The sequence below is a fragment of the Pinus tabuliformis genome, chromosome 8, assembly GCF_031772625.1.
Source record: "Pinus tabuliformis cultivar Carrire ecotype Pingquan chromosome 8, CPIR1, whole genome shotgun sequence".
NCBI lineage: Eukaryota > Viridiplantae > Streptophyta > Pinopsida > Pinales > Pinaceae > Pinus > Pinus tabuliformis.
Window position 1 is genome coordinate 1,971,302,608 of NC_142294.1, and position 19,055 is coordinate 1,971,321,662.

The window sequence follows — 19,055 nt, forward strand, 5'->3', positions numbered from 1 at the left end:
TACAAAGTCAAGCATGGAGTTGATGGAAGTGCAGACCCTCTCATTCACAAATGTAAGAGGGAGTTGGCTTGTGAATTTGAGATGAAGGACCTAGGACTGATGCACTATTTCCCAAGGTTGGAGGTCTAGCAAAAGCCAGGTGAAATTTTCCTCTCTCAAGGAAAATATGTTGTGAAGATATTGGAAAGATTTGGGATGTTGAACTACAACCCTGTGACTACTCCAATGGAACTTAACTTTAAGAAGTTATGTGGTAGTGTTGTTGGACCTGAATTGGGAAATTCTTCTAAGTATCATCAACTCATATGAGCATTGATGTTCTTGGTGAACTCCCGTTCAAACATATGTTTTGCAGTTAACACATTGAGCCAATATATGGTTGAGCCTCATCATATACATTGGATTGGTGCCAAGAATCTTTTGAGATATCTTCGGGGCACAATCACTCATGGACTGAGATACATTGTCGAAGATGTGAGGTTGCATGGTTATTCTGATGTTGATTGGGCTGGCAGTGTGGTGGATCGCAAGAGCACTTCTGGATGTTGTTTTTCTTTGGGTTTTGCTTCAATATCCTGGATGAGCAGAAAGCAGAAATCGGTTGCCTTGAGCACTACCGAGGCCGAATATATAGCTACTAGTATGGCTTCCTGTGAAGTTGTCTGGTTGAGGAAGCTCTTCAGTGAGCTGTTTGGACATGTGTTGGATACCACCGTGATCCTCTGTGACAACCAAAGTGGGATCCGATTATCAGAGAATCCTGTGTTTCATGATCGCTCCAAGCATATAGATATCAGGTACCACTTTATCCGGGATATGGTACAACGAGGAGCAATAAGGCTCCATCACATTAGGACTGATGAGCAAGTCATCAATATTCTGACAAAGCCCCTGGGGAAGGTCAAGTTCTTGGCCTTCCGAGAATGACTTGCAGTCGTGGAGAGACCCTCTTATGAGGGTCCTGTATGAGATGGACATTGAGCTCTGTGAGCTCCGGGGGGGCTTGGGGTACTTCTTGGAGAGATGAGCAACCATAGGGTGAGTGGTTCAGCCTTCCCCTGCGATACCCCTTGGCGACATGTAGGCAAAATGAGTGGTTCATCCTTCTCGTGCTGAGACATCCTACACATGCAGTCTGGGACTCATGGGAAGTACTTCTCATCTGGCCAATGAGTAGGGAATGACGATAAGAACCATAGTACAACCGATGGACACATCGTGTACTACCGTACTCCCTATGCTAGGATGACCAATATTGATCTGGGATCAATTGGAACTGACTTCGAGTCACTAAGAGTGGTTTGAGACACTCTTTTGATTGGAACTGACTTCGGCTCAGTAAGAGTGATATGACACACTCTCCTTTGATTGGGACTCACTTCGGGTCAATAAAGAATGGTATAATACATTCTCGATCACTTCTTCTTCATAGTTCAGAATAGCAGAGCAAAGCAGTGCATTGATGGCAGAGATAGTACAGATTGGCAAATGCATTAGCAGATGGAGTTCTCCCTAGTTGAGAGGAAGTGTTAAAATTGGCAAATAGGGCCAAACTCCACATGGATCATCTTATTTATGACAACTGATATTTTTCTTGGATTCCTCTCTCCGAGAGGTGTAGGATTGAGCTAAAGATCATCCGATTCGAACATGTACATATGAAGTTATGAATTTATTTTGATTATGGTCAAATTGTCAAGGTCGGCCAGCAAACTTATGTAGGCTCAGAAGCCTAACAGTCACGTCTATTCATCCACAACGTTGCATATAAATAGAAGGTGACTTAGCCTCATTTGGACACACTCATCTTCACAACTCTCTCTCTCTCCTCATTGATTGGGTACGGATTTATGGGCCTCTCTCTCTCCACACGTCTGAAATTTCAGGAGACCGAATTTCTGGAGAGTTTGACCAAGCATTGACCAGCATGCATTGACCTCCTTTGACAGCGTTTTTGTGAGGGCTATCTCTGTTTGAGCAGGCCACATTTTTGGGCACAGAAATCAAGGCTAAACGTTGACTGTTGACCAGCATTGACTATAGCTAGGGCTGACCGCAAGTGGGTTGTTTGACCAGCTGGGCTGAATTTGACTGTTTTGAGGGTTGTTTTATTTTGCTGTTTGGAGGCCGAAGTTGACTAAGTTGACCGATTTGCTGAGGGTCAAATTTGCCCTATTGATTAGCGCTGACTTTTCTGGTTAGGGCTCTTTTGCTGCTGTTATAAATTATCAGATTTTAAATTGTACTCTCTCTCCCTGCTAAACTATTGAAAACTAAAAGAAGATTTGATCAAGGGTTTCCCCACATTGGGGTTTGTCCCTAGCTGGTGCCACATCTTGTGTCCTCTTGTCTTGGCTTGTCTTTTACTGTTTATGTTTATTTTCTATCTGCATTTTACTATCATGTTGATGTGATTGCTAATCTGAATATTGATACTGGGCTAATAAAGAAATTGAAGTAAAATTGCTCTAAAGCATATAGAGCATACCATTGTTGCCTAAAATTAACATTTGTCTATTCATGTTCATGCATTGGTTACTGTTTCATGAAGAAGAACACTAATAATCTAAGAAGAAGAAGATTATAATCTAAAGAAGTAAAAAGCATTCACAGGCAGTTACTAATCGAAGAGAAATCACCTAATGCTAATGCCCTAGATTTCTCAATAGGCCCTGGCAGTCGAGTCCCTTTCTGAGTTATTCACTGATCTGTGGTAGGGTCGCAAGCCTATTTGGTGAAGAAAAGGAGGGCCGAAAGGCTTGTGTATCTTGTTGAACGAGGACCGCACCCAGGTTGCCTTGCTGCCTGTAAGAAGAAGGGACAAAAGGGCTAATGTGTTGTACAGGATTGCAGGAAGAGGGCCACAAGTCTATATTTTTAAGATAAGAGACCTAAAGGCTAAAGTGAGTACCCTCAGACCACAGCGCAGAAGTAGAAAGGCCTTTTAGGCCAAGTTCAGGGCTGCTACAAGCCTAGTACAGTAGTCCGCTGACTTGTCTATGTGACTGTAGGTTAATCTGAAGGCCAAAGTGATTAAGGGTCTGTGGAACGGCAGTGGATAAGCTTGTGCTTAAGGAGGTTTGTTGCTAGGTGATGGATGCATTGTTTCAAGGGATTTGGAACAGTAGTATTTTGAAGCCCTAAGTACAGTGAATAAGGGCAGCTCGTCACTGTTATGTTGGCCATCCTTTATTGCCTAGTTAGGGCTATCTCCATACATGAACAGTCACCAAACATCAACCCTTAAAGCCTTTTCTAACCTTCTGTTGAAGAGAGATATGTTCTGGGTACAAATGGAGAGGGCCAAGACCCTAAAGGGGTTGAATTATCTTTGGTTTAAGGGTCATTGTGCCTCAGGATTGTGTGCACAGGTCTGTGGGAGATCTGATCCAGTAAAGAGGACCGAATTACTCTCAAGTCTGATCAAAATAAGTGTGTGCAAGTGGACAGAGGTAGGGTGATATGTTTATGGTTCAATCGCTGACATGAGGAGAGGAGATGTGGGCAGAATCAAGGAGAGAAGTGATAAGAATAAGGCAACCCAAGAACAGTACCCTTGTGGACTGTTAGTGGTTGAGCAAGGAAGCCCTAAGTTCTGTGGTTGGTGTTGCAGGTATTTGGGTTGTGCCTAGGCCCTAGATCCCTACATCAGTTAGTTGTTGAACTGAGAGAGGACAGATCTGCGTGCCCTAAGAACTGATCTTTTGAAGGGGCATAAGTCAGTTAGTGGGCAGATTTGGTGATGCCCCAGTTCAGCGATTTGAGAGGGCAAACCACTGATAAGAGGGCAGATTTGGACGTCCCTAAGAGCGGTGCTGTTGGAGGAGCCATATCAGTGATAGAGGGCAGCTTTGTTGAAGTCCCTATGAGCAGACATCTTGGTGGAGCAAGACGGCTACTAGAGTGCAGTTTGATGAGCCTATGTCCAGGCACTCTTGGGGCAGTAGGAGGATTGATAGTGGCAGATTGGACGGCTGGAGATGCAACCTTTCTGAAGTTGCAGTGATCAGCAGAAGAGGTGCAAAGGACCTACCAGACGTGTTCAGCAGAAGAGGTGCAAAAGACCTGCCAGATGTGTTCAGCAGAAGAGGTGGCAAAGGACCTGCCAGATGTGTTCAAGGTACGTGGACCGAGAGGGCTGAGTAGAGCGCTACATCAATAAGGAGGTCAAGTGTACTTTGTTCATGGAGAGATTGGTGATCATAGTTGTTGATACCAAGCCTAGCTATTCTTGTCTGAGGGCTGTATGTAAGGGTCATGATCCCTGGTACGGGATCCCTAGGTTTCTTGTATTAAAGTTTGTAATATAACAAGTTATATGTTAAAATTTGTCTTGCGCACGAGATTGATTCACTGCTATGTGTTTTCCGTTGTGCAAATTGCTTGTGTTGTGGCATTTGAGTGTGTTTGTGATCATGATGTTAGACTCAAACCTGATTCTTAAGTGCGGTGGAAAAAAATTTCATTCATTCTATGATTTCCCTTTTCAGGGTTCGTTGCTAAGTGGATTTCATTCTGAAAGCACGTCACGGTGCCCTGTGGTTGGGAAGGTTCAAATGAGTTTTTAGAGACATATTCGGCGCAAATTCCGCCAAATATTCAAGAAGAAATTGGGACAGCAAAGGAAGCTATAAGATCCAAAAATGGATTCATCCATGATTTGGTCATAGAGAAGAGATGAGGGATTGGATACTTGACACAGGTAGCACCCGAGCAAGGGATACCAAATACCCTAAAACAGTGGACTTATACTGTGTAATAGCCCTATTTTAATTTGCAATAATTCTACGGTTTGCTTTAAAACAAAATTTAAAACATGAGAATTTATTCTCAAACCACAAATTCAAGAAAGCAAAAATTCTAGCATATATGTGAACCCCGGAAGCAAATGTTGCAATTCCAGTTTCATGGCCAGAAAATCTCAGGAGGAATTTTACAATTGATTTTTAAGAAAGAACCTGATTATATGCTTCAGAATGTAGCCTGCCAAATTATGCTGACCCAGTACGGCCTTGTACTGAAAATTCGGTGCAGCCAGGAAAATTCAACCTGCTCAACTCTTATTCGGCCACTTAATTCGGCCCAATTACTCAGATAATGCGGCTTCCAAAATCAATGTTCAGTTGGGCCTCCTGACAGTGAAAACCCGACATCCCGATACTGACGCCCACAGCGGCTACTAAGTAACTCGGCCTCCAGAATCGGCTATTCGTTCCAGGCAATACGTCCTTATTTTCTCATGCGTTTCCGCCACCCGTTCGAGCTGGGTTTGGGTGAAAACTGTTCGGCCCAACAACAGAAGAAATTTCGCCCTCGGCAACAGTAAATTCGGCCCTAGACATTGGACTCGGCCCCGGTTGCTCACACATGCAACACGGCCCTCCAGATTAATTATTTATCATTGAAATAGATCTTCAACATTCTGCCCGCGGAGATTGGCAATTCGCGTTTGTCCACCCGACCCTTGTGTTTGAATAGAAAAGTGGCCGAGTTTGTCCACTATTTACTTGCTTCATTTAGATTAGCAAACTCCACGCACAATAATACGAAGACTAATGTTAGCAAGTTATGATAGATGAATGGGGTAAGTGTAAATGGAGCATTATTACAACCATTACCAAAGTTTAAATCTTTGGTAAAGTGATGGATATGCTAGCGCACCTTGAAAGTGAGAATAATGTTAACAAGTCATGGGTAGTGAATGGGGTATGTAAAAATTGAGCATTATTAATATTGTTACCAAAGTTTGAACGAGTGATTAATGTGCTTTTACAACAGGGTCGTTGTGTTAATTGAATCATCATGACTCACAATGTTTTAAGAAAATATGGTAAAAAAGTTCCTAACATGGAGTTATCTACTCTTTCAAAATTACTAAAGAGCTTGATATTGGGGAGTACATCAATATGTTTGATGGATGTTATTAGAGAAGTACAAATTTCATCAAAATTAATTCTATTTGAGGGATGGTGTTTTATTGAATTAAATATACATTGAAGTCTTAGATGCATAGCCTCAAACTTTCATTAGGCTAGTCCATAATTTGTTGCCATCAATTTTGGGTTTAGACATAACATTATATGTCAAGATCAAACACAATCTATCATGTCTATGAGTGACGAGGTATTGAGTCAAAAGAGCACCATATCCTTTACTGCCCTATTTACAATCAAACAAGGGTGAGGGTTATGTTGTCCTTATAGAGGATTAGGGGAATCCCTCACCACTTTCTTAAATATCTAGGTTAGAGATGTTTAAATATTTTCCTAAGGAAGCATTGGGCTTTGGGGAGCATATTTTACAAGGGCCACCCAAGGCAACAAATGATTATAAGTGACATGAAGAGCCTCTTGCGACAACAATACTTAGATCATTACAACCTCACACTACCTCTAGAGCTACAGCTTGCAAACCAACTCCCATAAAGGCTTTAGGTTTCCTTCATTCACGACATAGTTTAATTGCTTGCTTCACAACCACCTTAAATACCTAGAACTCCATCATTAGATTCTTACCAACATCCTTAAGTATTAGGAGACTTGTGGCAATGTGTTGAATATCATAGGTCTTTCTCTTTAATTCAAGTTTCTCTTTAATTTTGTGTTATCAAAGAATTTATCGACCCCTTGGTGATTAGTCATTTCATTCACATGGTGCTTTTCCTCTTCTTCCACTTCCGACATGTTGCTTCTAACCTTAACACCCTTCGTATCTCCATTTGATGTTAGATTTTCTATTTAAAATACTTTTTTATTTTTATCAACTCATTATTCATTTATTTTTAACACTTTACTCTCAAAAAAATTGTTTTTTATATTTTCATTCTATATTATAATTGTTATTAACTCATTTATCATTTGTTTTAAAAACTTTACTCTTATAAAAGTTGTTTTTTATATTCTCATCAAAATTGATTTCTTGTACATTTGGTATTTCTTTTTTCTATAAAAAAACATATTACTATTTTTTTTAGAATGCAGTATTGCAGCCCCATGAGGGTAGGCGAGTTGGTAATCACAATGCGGTGAAGTTCGGTAGAAAGGCAGGCTCCATACTGAAGATCACGAGTTAAAATCCCTCGGACTTACCCTGGAGTTGTATAAAGGGGCGGGCGCAGCTCCCAGTGGTTATAGAGGTAGCGGTCAGAATCGACCCTGTGTAACGCGAGTCACGAGGCTGCCCCTGTTGCCGATTCCACTGTAATAAAAAAAAAAAGAATGCAGTATTGCAATTTTTCCATACAATTATAAGTTATTTAGATTATATTTTTAAATATATAAATAAGTGTAGTAGTTGCGATGCAGCATAGTCCTTGCTTCTACTGCTATTTAATTGATTACCTTGGCATAAAGCTTTTTGCAAAGTGAAAGCTACTTTCATACTCAATAATGTCTTCCGGTCAACCTTATTATTAATTGATAAATACATTAGCATTAAAGGCTTTTATTGCTAATATTTTAGTAAATAATTGACGTATACAATATTATTGGTGATATTTTAAGTGTAAATAATGTTTATCTTCGTATTTCTGAATATCTCTTTGTTTAGACTCTTGTATGAAAGTGCGCAAGAAGTACATTGTGTGGAGGAAGTAGCTACTCCTGTTTTCGGTCACCATTGACATTGGAAGTTGTTATTAATTGATAAATACATTTGCATTAAAGGCTTTTATTGTTAATATTTTAGTAAGTGGTTGACGTATATGAAATTATTGGTAATATTTTAATTGTAAATAATATTTATCTTTGTATTTTTGAATATTTCAAATATCTCATTGTTTAGGCTCTTGTGCAGAAGTACTCTTTGTGCAGATCTCTGCACTTTGCACTAAATGTTTTTATTGCTAATATTATTGGTAATATTTTAGTTATAAATAATGCATATCAGTAGTCAATTGAGTAAAAGTTGTGTGGAGTGCACACAAAGTTGTGTACAAAACCACATTTCATTGAGCAAAAGCTTTGTTTATAGGACATGCAGAAGTGCGAAGAATGTTCATTGTGCAGAAGAAGCTTTCAAGTTTCATTATGTGAATAATAACATTATTTATGCTTATATTATTAATAATATTTTAATTATAAATAATGTATACTACTGCTATTTAAGTGATTCTATACAAAACCGCACTTCATTGACCAGAAATTCGGTTTATGAGATGTGCAGGAGTGTGGAGAAGTTTCATTGTGCGAAGGAAGCTTTCAGGCTTTCATTGTGCAAATCTTTGCACTTCACATTGAAGGCTTTCATTGCTAATATTTTAGTATCAAAACATAATCCATATTTGCTATTCGCAATAACATTGTCTATGCTTATATTATTGATAATATTTTAGTTGTAAATAATGCATACTATTGCTATTTAATTGATTCATTGTACGGAGGAAACTTTGAAGCCTTCATTGTGCGGATCTATGTACTTCGCATTGAAGGCTTTCATTGTTAATATTTTAGTATTAAAACATAATCCATATTTGTTATTCACAATGAATTAACTCAATTCGTTTTACCGCACAACATATTTTTTTTAGCATTAATGTCTATGCAAATGAGCCCTAGTTCTTTCTGCATAGTGAAAGCTCTGGGCACTTCTACAGATAGCTACTTTCGTTCTCAATAATGCCTTTCAGTCAGCTATTGAGTACGCATTACAATTAAAAGATCTCTCTGCACTTCCTTCATTCCGCACAAATTCTGCACATCCCTCACTGCGCACATGCATTTGTTCTCTGCAAAACCTCTGCAGAAACATAACATAGTGCACTATTAGTAGTAATTTCTCTTCTTCTTCTTCTTCTTCTTCTTCTTCTTCTTCTTCTTCTTCTTCTTCTTCTTCTTCTTCTTCTTCTTCTTCTTCTTCTTTTGCATAAATTGTTATCTTGTTTCATTTACAAATGTGTCTGACATTGTGCGGAATGAAGGTTGGCATAAAATGTTACTAATATACGAGCAAAGCTTTGCAAAGAATCATAGCTCAACGCAATATTGTTTTCCCACACGTACTCCATCCCACACACAGTAAAGGCTTCGCACAAGGAAAGTTTTTAACATTAATTTCGTCCTTGTCGAATAAAGTTCCTTTTGCACCCTCGTTTTCCCACACATACCCCATTTTGCGCACAATAAAAGCTCTGCAGAATGAAAAATAATAATATTCCCTACTCTCCCACACATACCACGTCCTCTCTAAACATTTATACGATATACAATATGGAAATTTGTAAAAATAATAGTCATCTTTGCACATTATGCATCATTGCATTGCAAAAATTTTGTGCAATTATGCATCGTAACATTCACCTTGTGGTCAATTTGCATTGAGCATGCATTATTTTGTTGTTTTTTTGCAATTTTAACCAAAATTTCGTGAAAATGTTGAATTTTTCTATTTTCCATAAATTCAAAAAAATATATATAATTTTCTGGAAATCTTATTTCTAATTTTCAATTAACTTGGCAACTTCTGATGGGACATAATTCCCCTAGTGGAGAGCATTTTATTTTTGGTATTTGTCAGTGTCTAACAATTAATTAAGTAAATTAATTAATTAATTAAAAATAATAATAATAATAATAAATAAATAATAAAATATTCTAAGTGGTCATTCCATTGGTGAGTGCTCTAACATTAACATTGACACTGACGTTGTTATGGTACTACTCTTCCCCATGATGACAAAATTGGTGCGGTTGCAGGTCCTTTGCGTAAGCGCAAGGGAGGGCTACACAAGTCGTTTTGCGGAGATACTTTTACAAATTTCCAGATCATATAACGTATATCGTATGAATATTTTCGGAGGACGAGGTATGTGTAACGACACCAACAACAATTTACCCGCTTTTAAAAGCCCTCTCGGTAAATTTCAAGCGGAGTGCCACTATCACATAACTCGACCTCATAGTTCCAGTTAAGGAAGTGGGGCCTACAAACTGACCACAAATCGACATCTTATAGGGATTACAAATCACCCAGGAGCTAAAGAAACACCCCAGGTGGTCAATCCCTGAGTTGGAACCTTGTTTCATTGACCTAAGCCTACTGTCTCATCCTTGACATTGTCTGCATGTGGTTGTGAGCCTCCAACCGCACTCACTAGCCTTGCTCCATGTGGTTATGACCCCAAATCTCCAGTTCATAGCATGCAGTCTCGGGATCTCAACCACTTTTCTAAGCTAGTCTCCAAACAACTACCTAGCACTTCCTGTAACTTTTTAGAATCATATTTAACTTGATGGAAAAGCTAAACATTCAAACTTGAATGAGAAACACGACATAGACTGCTTAGAACACACTACAAATTTCACCAAACACATGGTAAACATGTAATCTACAAGTCATGAATGCATATTGGAGTGTAAATCTTAGTACTTTAGCTGAAAATCATCAAGAAGGTCTGATTCCCTCTCAAGTAGTTGCAACAACACTTGTTAACCCATGCATTCATCAACTAATCAAAGCATAACAAGATCCATAGTTAGAACATGTTATAGAACCATGCTTATAACCAGCATATAACCAGAATAATAGCCGTGATAGATCAATCATCAAAGCTACATAATAACAAGTACAATTACTCATGAATCACAATAGCAAAAAAAATCTTATTAACATATGCAAAAGCCAACCAAGTCAGGACTTCCACGTACCACCCAAACATAGATTGAGTTTAACCAAATATTTCTTTCAACCAATCACCCCCTATGCCATATTCCAAGCATGAATGTGGGATCTCATGGGATAAACCAAGACATAAACAACCAAGGGAATCCAAAGGTTAAACCACCTCCACCCTCAAACTACTGTGATCTCACCAAAACTAGTCAAGAGATCACAAAACCAAAACAAACTTGGATGCCTCAGAATTCCTTCACCATCCCTTGAGGAATTTTCTTGTCTCCACCCACCTGTCAAGGGCTTCCTGGAGAAAACCATCTCCACCCCAAACCCTTGGGAATTTTCCTGAGACCACCTCACCCGAATCCAAAACCTTTCGACAATCCAAAGCTCAACCAGAAATGAATCCCATCACACCATGGCTATCCAGGAAATGGCAAGGCAAGGTTGAAACCACTATCAAACCCGGAAAAACCCATGCTAATGACAACAAATGAACCAAATAAACAAATGCATGTACCATGCATTCACACCTCAACTAGGAAATCACACATGCAACCAATTACCTACAAAGTCCTCCTGATGAAGTTGTTGATCCAACCTTCTCCTTACTTTCTTTGCTTGTCCTTTTCCTTCCTTTGTTTGCTTGTTTGCTTTCTCCTCTCAGTGATCTCTATCCCTTTCTAACTTGACACAAGCTAAGACTGACTAAAAGTTTTGAATTGATCCTCATAAGTCTTTTTATAATTGAGGCTTCTATTTTCCTTAATTTTTCTTCTAATTTCCCTCTCATGCAAATGTGTCTCTTCACCTTCCTTTTCTCCTATTTTTCCTTTATTTCTCATAAATAAATGTCAATTAATGTCTCTTTTCCTTTGCCAATTTCCATAGTCATTAATAAACCAAAAATGATGCCCACTATAGTGTTTTCCCCAACATTCTGCTTGGAATACGTGTCCCATGACCTTGGTCTTATTTTGCCTTTATTATCGTTTATTGCATGAACTTTTAACCCTAGGTTATTACAGTATGTGCGGGAGAATGAGGATACTAATTCTTGATCAATTAGCATATTGCGTGGAAAACTTTTAACAATAATTTTGTTCTTGCTGAATAAAGTTCTCTATGCACCCTCATTCTCCCGTACATATCGCGTCCTGCACATTGTAAGAGCTCTGCACAGTAAAACATAATAATATTAATTCAAAATTTGTTCATAGTTAAACCAATTAAAGTTCCCTTTGCATCCCTATAAAAGGTTTAGTTATAAATAATGTGTAACTCTGTATTTCTTTTTTGCTCGAAGAGCCCTTTAGAGATCTCAGTCTTTTATAGATATCAGTAGTCAATTGAATAAAGATTGTGTGGTGTTCGGACAATTTTTTGTACAAAATTGACGACAATAAGATTTTTTATGCTTATATTATTGATATTATTTTCATTGTAAATAATGCATACCATCACCAATCGCTCTGCCACTTGAAAGAAATGTGGGGGAAAAATCTTATCAGAGGAACTACCAAGTTGATGGGTATTCTCTATAATTGTAAGTAATATTTTAGTATTAAAAATGCATACTTTATGCTTATATTATTGATAATATTTTAATTGTAAATAATGCATATGTTTGTATTTTTGAATATGTTTCAAATTAGGCATATGTGTGGAATATCGGAGGAAGCCCATTGTATAGAGGAAGCTTTCAATGTGTGAATCACCGCACTTGACACTAAAGGCTTTTATTGCTAATAATGTAGTATTGAATAATGCATATTTGTTGTTTGCAATAACATCAAAGCAAGTGTTGGACTTATACAATATTGTTGCTAATATTTTAGTCATAAATAATGCATATCTCCATGTCTCTACAACTAATTAAGTGGGGTCCGCATTTCACCCACATTTTTGTTTCAGCTCATGCTTGCTCTGCACTGCTTGTTTCGCACAACGACATCGGCACAACTTCCTTCGCACACGTTATTTCTGGACACACTTCCTCCACACATGCTCTGGGATAGGCTCCACCAGCGTGAGTAACTATGATACATCCTACTCTTTTTCCCACCCTACTTGCATGCAAATTAGCGTTATTCGGATAGGCTAAAACGTGGGTGCTCTTACTGTAAGTATTGAGACTATAATTGTTCTAAAAGAGAAGCTTAATGCTTCAAACGCTGATTCAATTTAACCATATTAATTAATAGCTTAATGTTGTTGCTTATAGCTGACGTTCAACTACAAATTACTATACTTTTTAATTAGTTTGATTGCATTAAGAGAAGAGTTTAATGTTGGCCCCAGTTATGCTTATAAATTCACTCGATCCATTGCTTCCGCCAAACACATATTCTATTAATATTATAGAGTTAATTAATTTGATTGCATTAAAAGAAGAGTTTAATGGTGGCCTTAATTATGCTTATAAATTCACTCAATCCATTGCTTCTTCCAAATGCATATTTTATTAATATTATAACATAATAATATAGATAATATGTATTAATGGTTAATCACTTCAAGCATTAGGATTGTACACCCATCTATACTCTTCCTTATAATTATATAATAAAGCAGAATGAGATATTTGGAACATTACACTACAAGAAAAAAGGACATTGGTGAGGGGCGAAAAATGTCACCATAAGCTCATTGGTGACGGTCAAAAGAGCATTCATCACCAAAAATTGAACGTCACCAAAAGTATAGGTGTTGTAGTGACACACAAAGTCCATCACCAATAATGATTTATAATGACGAATAATGACCGTCACCATTTCATATGAGCAATGGTGATGGACCATAGCCTCTGTCACCAAAAATTGAATGTCACCAAAGGTGGCGTTGCCAAAAGTATAAGTGTTGTAGTGACATTCAAAGTTCGTCACCAATAATGATTTATAATGACGGATAGTGATCGTCGCCATTACATATGAGAAATGGTGACGAACCATAGCCTCGGTCACCAAAAATTGAACATCACCAAAGCTGGCGTCGCCAAAAGTATAGGTGTTATGGTGACATTCAAAGTCCGTCACGAGTATTGGTTATAATGACGGATAGTGACTGTCACCATTTCATATGAACAACAATGATTTATTGTGATGCATCTTTAATGATCGTCACTATTGGTGCATATATATGGTGATATTCATTGACCGTCACCAAAAGCCACATTGCGAGAAGTATAGGTATTGTGGTGACATTCAAGGTCTGTCACGAATAATGACTATAATGACGGACAATGACCATCACCATTTCATATCAACAACAACGATTTATGGTTACAGACCTGAGGGTCGTCACTATTGATGCGTATATATGGTGGCGTTCGTTGATCATCGCCATTTCATATTTTTGGTGAGGGTCGAGAAATGTCACCAAAGCTCATTGGTGATGGTCAAAAGAGTCTATGTCACCAAAAAATAATCATTGTCATTCCATATGGATGTCAGGGCATAATGGAATGGAACCACCAACCTCCTGCTTGTAAAGAAGGTGCTCTTCCATTGAGCTAGAACCCTTTAAAGAATTATACTTTTAAAAATTAGACCTTGAAACTTCATAAATTGTAAATTCTACAACTTTCAATAAATTAAAGTCTCGGTAATATTTTACTAAACAAGCAAAGAAACATCAAAGTTGCAGGTCCCTACCTAATGGTTATTGAAATTATGAAAAGTGGGTGGAGGGAAAAATATTTATGTATAAGAGAATCAATATGTTCAGTTCAATACTCAATTAGAAGTGAAACTCTAAAGACATTTATAACCTATAAATGACCTATAACTAACAAATGCACCAAATATTGCAAAGGAAATGTCATAAGTGGATAGCATATGAAAGAAGAGGAGGCAGGGACTTGGAACCCTTGTACATCTTGGCATGCCTTAGCACTTGGCACATCCGAGCTTGTTTGACTTGTCTTCGTAATATCTGGCACATGTTAGCATGACCTCACAAATAGCATTACATTTTTCCATGACTTGGGAACCTTACATTCACTAGAACACCTTGGCACTCCCTAGTTTTCATGCTCTCTATTATCCTCCACAATGTCCCAGGTTGATGAGGAGATTGACAGAGGTAACCACAGACCAAGATTTTAGTTTGGTAGCTAGACCTACCAAACCAGAGAGGGCTCTCTCTATGAAATCACAACCAAGAGATGATTGGAATGTAAAAGATTTTAGGCTAGATAACTAGGCTCAAGTGGGTTTTTGGAAAATTTAGGGACTGAGAACTCTATCCACCGGTGTCTTGTCTGGCAAAGACTTTGTCAAGGAGGCAGGGACTTAGAACTCTGTCTAGGATAAAGCACCTAGCATGCATGACAGAAGCTCCCTAGAATAGAGTACCTCCTACCTAGAAGAGTGTCCCCTGCTCAAAATATAGAAACCTTCTCTACTGTGTACTTTTCTTAAAGATAAATCTGTGCATAAAACAGTACTAAGAAAAACATTTAAATTAAGAAAAGTGAGCATCTAAGTCAAACTATAAAAGTATACTAAATATGGCTCTATATAAGTTTGGGAAACACTAGACAAGCATGCTTGCATACAACAACCATAAGATGCCTAAAATCGATGTGCTTATTTCATCGTTGCTATACCCTCACAACAAAATTGGAATTTGTAGCATGTACCCCAAGGTTGTATGCATCTGTTGAAGGTGTAGATTGAAAGGATCTACTGAGATGAAGTACTATTGAAGGAGAAACACCTTCAAAATAACAGATAAAGTCTACTTTGAATTCAACCCATTTGCACACAGACCAAGGCTGCTACTGAGTATACTTCTCCGCTAAATGGAAACTGCAATGTATTGTAGTGCTGCTGAAGAAAAATCACCTTTAGTGCAACACGGATAAAACTCTAACAAATATTGTCATTGTGGCCTCAGTTGTAGATGATCTCATCAATATAGGTAACAACTTCGATAATTGAAAAACCAAAAGGTGAGCTGCATAGATCATTTGAAATGACATATTTGGGCATACTTTATTATTGTTTAGGAGTGTTAGTATAGAAAATGCAAGGTAGCCTATTGCGTCTTTATGTCACAGGCCAAGGATGCGAAGAAATACATAAAATATTAAATAGCATGGTATAAGTCGATTGCAGGCTCTTTTGAAACGGAAATGGAATTCTCCTTGTGCAGGTCCTAATCTAGTGGATATAACTTTAAATAAGAAAGTGATAGTCATGGGGTTGGAATTGTCTCACAATTCATGAAAGGTCCCAAATTTGTTCATTAGAAAGAAGCAGAGCGAGTCGTCGGGTTTATGGAAGGGAACACCCTATTCGCAAGAAGATAACTTGAAATTAGTTGGGCATATTATTTCTCATCTTCTCGTGCGTGTGTGCTTTGAAAATATAACCACATCCAAAGACTCAATAACAGCTCTGGTAAAGTTTAAAGATGTGAAGCACTTCTAAGAAAGCCCATCGCTTAATGACAATTGAGCGAGGAATATGTCGAACGATTCAATCTTGCACTCAGTCATAAAAAGGAAGTTGGAGTATCCAGTATCTTGCCAACAAACCAACTCCAACCATAATGTGAAAGGCAGGTTAACTGTGAAACCTCTTTCCCACTTTGTAGTATTGTTGCCTCTTGAATTCCAACAGGTATCTGGCTTCTTAGATCCACAAAACTCATGCTAGGTAAACTCTGCATGATACAATTGTGACGTGCAAGCTTGACACACGCTCTAGTTTCCCTCTAAAAGAGGCTAAGTCAAAATATTATGACAAGCTTACCTGTAATTTGATCATATACTATTGAGGTATTGCATGGAATAAACAATATAATATCAATGCACTAATGAATAACTCAAAATAAACAAATTTCTTGTTTCTACAATAGTGCCACTCTTGGGATTCTCGGATAAAGCACCTAACCTGCATGGCAAAAGCTTCCTAGAATAGAGTACCTCCTACCTAGAAGTGTGTCCCCTGCTCAAAATATAGAACCCTTCTCTACTGTGCACTTTTCTTAAAGATAAATCTATGCATAAAACAAAACTAAGAAAAACACCTAAATTAAGAAAAGTGAGCATCTAATTTAAACTATAAAAGCATACTAAATATGGCTCTATCTAAGTTTGGGAAACACTAAACAAGCATGCTTGCATACAACAACCACAAGATACCTAAAATCAATGCACTTATTTCATCACTGCTACACCCTCATAGGAAAACTATAATCTACAGCATGTATCCCAAGGCATTGGATAGGTACTTCCACACAAGTCTAAGTGTGTAAACATGTGGCAATAGTCCAAAAGACTCTTAACCTTGAAAATTACTTTAATTAATAGAATTATTAAAGTAATTGGCTTTTATAAGAAAAAGTGAGTTAACCTAATGAAATGCAGAGGCTATTTGCATTAATGAATTAAATGAATCTCAACCATTGATCTCAAGTGATGTTGAGATGTAATCTCAACCATTGATCTCAAGTGATGTTGAGATGTAACCTCAACAATGAATCACCTTAGAGATCAGAGTTTTGGATTCAATCAATAACTCAAACTTATAAAAGGAACACTAGGCTAAAAGAGAAGACACATTAGTGAGCACAAGACAATGAGGTAGTGAGGATCTCCATGATTGGCTAGAGGACATTCATCCAAGTGTGAGGAGTTTGAGGAGGAGTGCAAGGGATGGCAAGGGAGAAGGATCTAGATTAGCCAGCATGATCAAATGATGAGTTTTGGAGGGTTTGATCAACTGGAATTTCCTGAAGTTTTGTTGTATTTGTATTTTTCCTCAATGAACCATTATACTAGTAAGGGGGGCCTTGTATGCTGAAGATTAATTGATAAAACAACAGATTTGAAAGGCATATATCTATGTGTGCATGTGTATGAGATTGATGTGATTATTTTTCTTCCACTGTTTATTTTTATTTGTGTTAAAATCTCAGTAATGTTTTTTATTCAGTAGATCTGCAGCAATAATTATTTAATCAAAAAGGAATTTGTCGAGTCAGTGATTAGCCAAAAGCTAGGGTTAGAGAAATCAACACACACATGGACAACTTCAAAACAAGCACCTTCAAAGAATTTGGCACCAAATAAATATGTCTATCTGTGTCATACGCACACTTTTATGAATATATGCCTTTTACATAGATATTTGAAGGCATAAAATTCACAATTTGGAGAGAGTTTTCAACATTTTCCTAAACAAAACCTCATAGCAAACCCCCTAGGATTTTGCACACATGGACAGTTTCAAAAGAAGCACCTTCTAAAAATTAGGGAACAAATAAATATGTATCTATGCGTCTAATATTTGCACTTTAACAAATATATTCTTTTTACATAAATATTTAACGACATAAAGTTCACAATGTGGAAAAAAAATTCAACTTCTTTTCAAGGGAAAACAAGGTGGGGAAAACCCAGACACTTCCCTACAATTTGTAGATGGTATCGAATGTAAACCCACACTAACCCACTAGGGATGTCGAGAAAAGCACACAAAAGGGGCATCCAACCCTGGGAAAGAACCCTAAGAACTCCTACATGAAGCTCAAAGCACTCAAAAACTAGAGCTATCCCATGGAAAGAATTTTCAACTTAGACATAAGTATAGAAACATAATTTCCAAAACAAATTAAATAGGAAAGGAATGACTTTGAAATTAAATTTTTGTAGACATAAAAATATAATTAAAAATTATATTAAGGGATGCAACAAGAGGGCAGGGAAGAGATTCTCAACTTCCTTTCATGCTAAGAAGTTCGTACCTAAAACCCAAATAGGGTTTGACAACATGTAGAGGAATGCATGCAGGTCGTCAAGCAAATCAAGGAGCTTTCTAGTGAAGGGTTGAGAGAGGCACCTAACTTGGAACCTAAATAGGTACCCAACAATGCAAATATTCACAAAAGAATGCAATTACGAAAAAAGATTGCTTGTTGCGCACTCTACATTCCATTAGTTGTATGTGTACAAAATTGTGGTAGGTGGAAATAGGTGAAGGGTTGGGTAAATGTGGGTAGAATGTTAGAAAAGAAACCAATGCTTTGTCCCCCATCCTCCAAGCATGTTAGTATCTTTAGGTATTTCCCTATCATCCTCGGTACACAATGGATGACAAGCAACATAAGTGGCGATATCCTTTACTAAAGTAAGACACTCCTAGTACTTAAGAGTGACGTTCCCAAGTAATAAGAAGTCCCAGGATTACCACAATACTGTGAGTAATTCTAAACTCTCCCTCTTCCAAATGACACCTACAAGCATATAAAAATAACTAATAAAAAAATTATTTTAATTCTCTTTTTATTCCTATATCAAAAAAAGGTGGTGAAGTCCTCCCAAACCTTGATTCTCACTTATTTAAGTCACACAAACGTTCATTTGATTCATTTTTCACCATCATCTCACTAGTGGCATCATATCAAGGAGTTTATAGATTAATTTGTGGACAGAA

The 19,055-nt window shown here is 37.6% G+C and overlaps 1 protein-coding gene across 3 annotated transcripts in view; it reads right to left on the reverse strand.

Annotated features, from left to right (window-relative positions):
• Positions 1 to 19,055, reverse strand: part of LOC149244347 (dihydroneopterin aldolase 1-like) — an 83,585-nt gene that overhangs the window by 44,813 nt on the left and 19,717 nt on the right. Inside the window, exon 1 of one of the 3 annotated variants that reach the window (XM_089374820.1) lies at positions 4,959 to 5,465. The exons of 1 other annotated variant lie outside the window; for it this stretch is intronic. The gene's annotated coding sequence lies outside the window, so the exon portion shown is untranslated. Of the gene's footprint in view, positions 1 to 4,958; positions 5,466 to 19,055 lie in introns of those variants that run through there. One more of the 3 variants, XM_089374818.1, reaches the window with a different exon arrangement.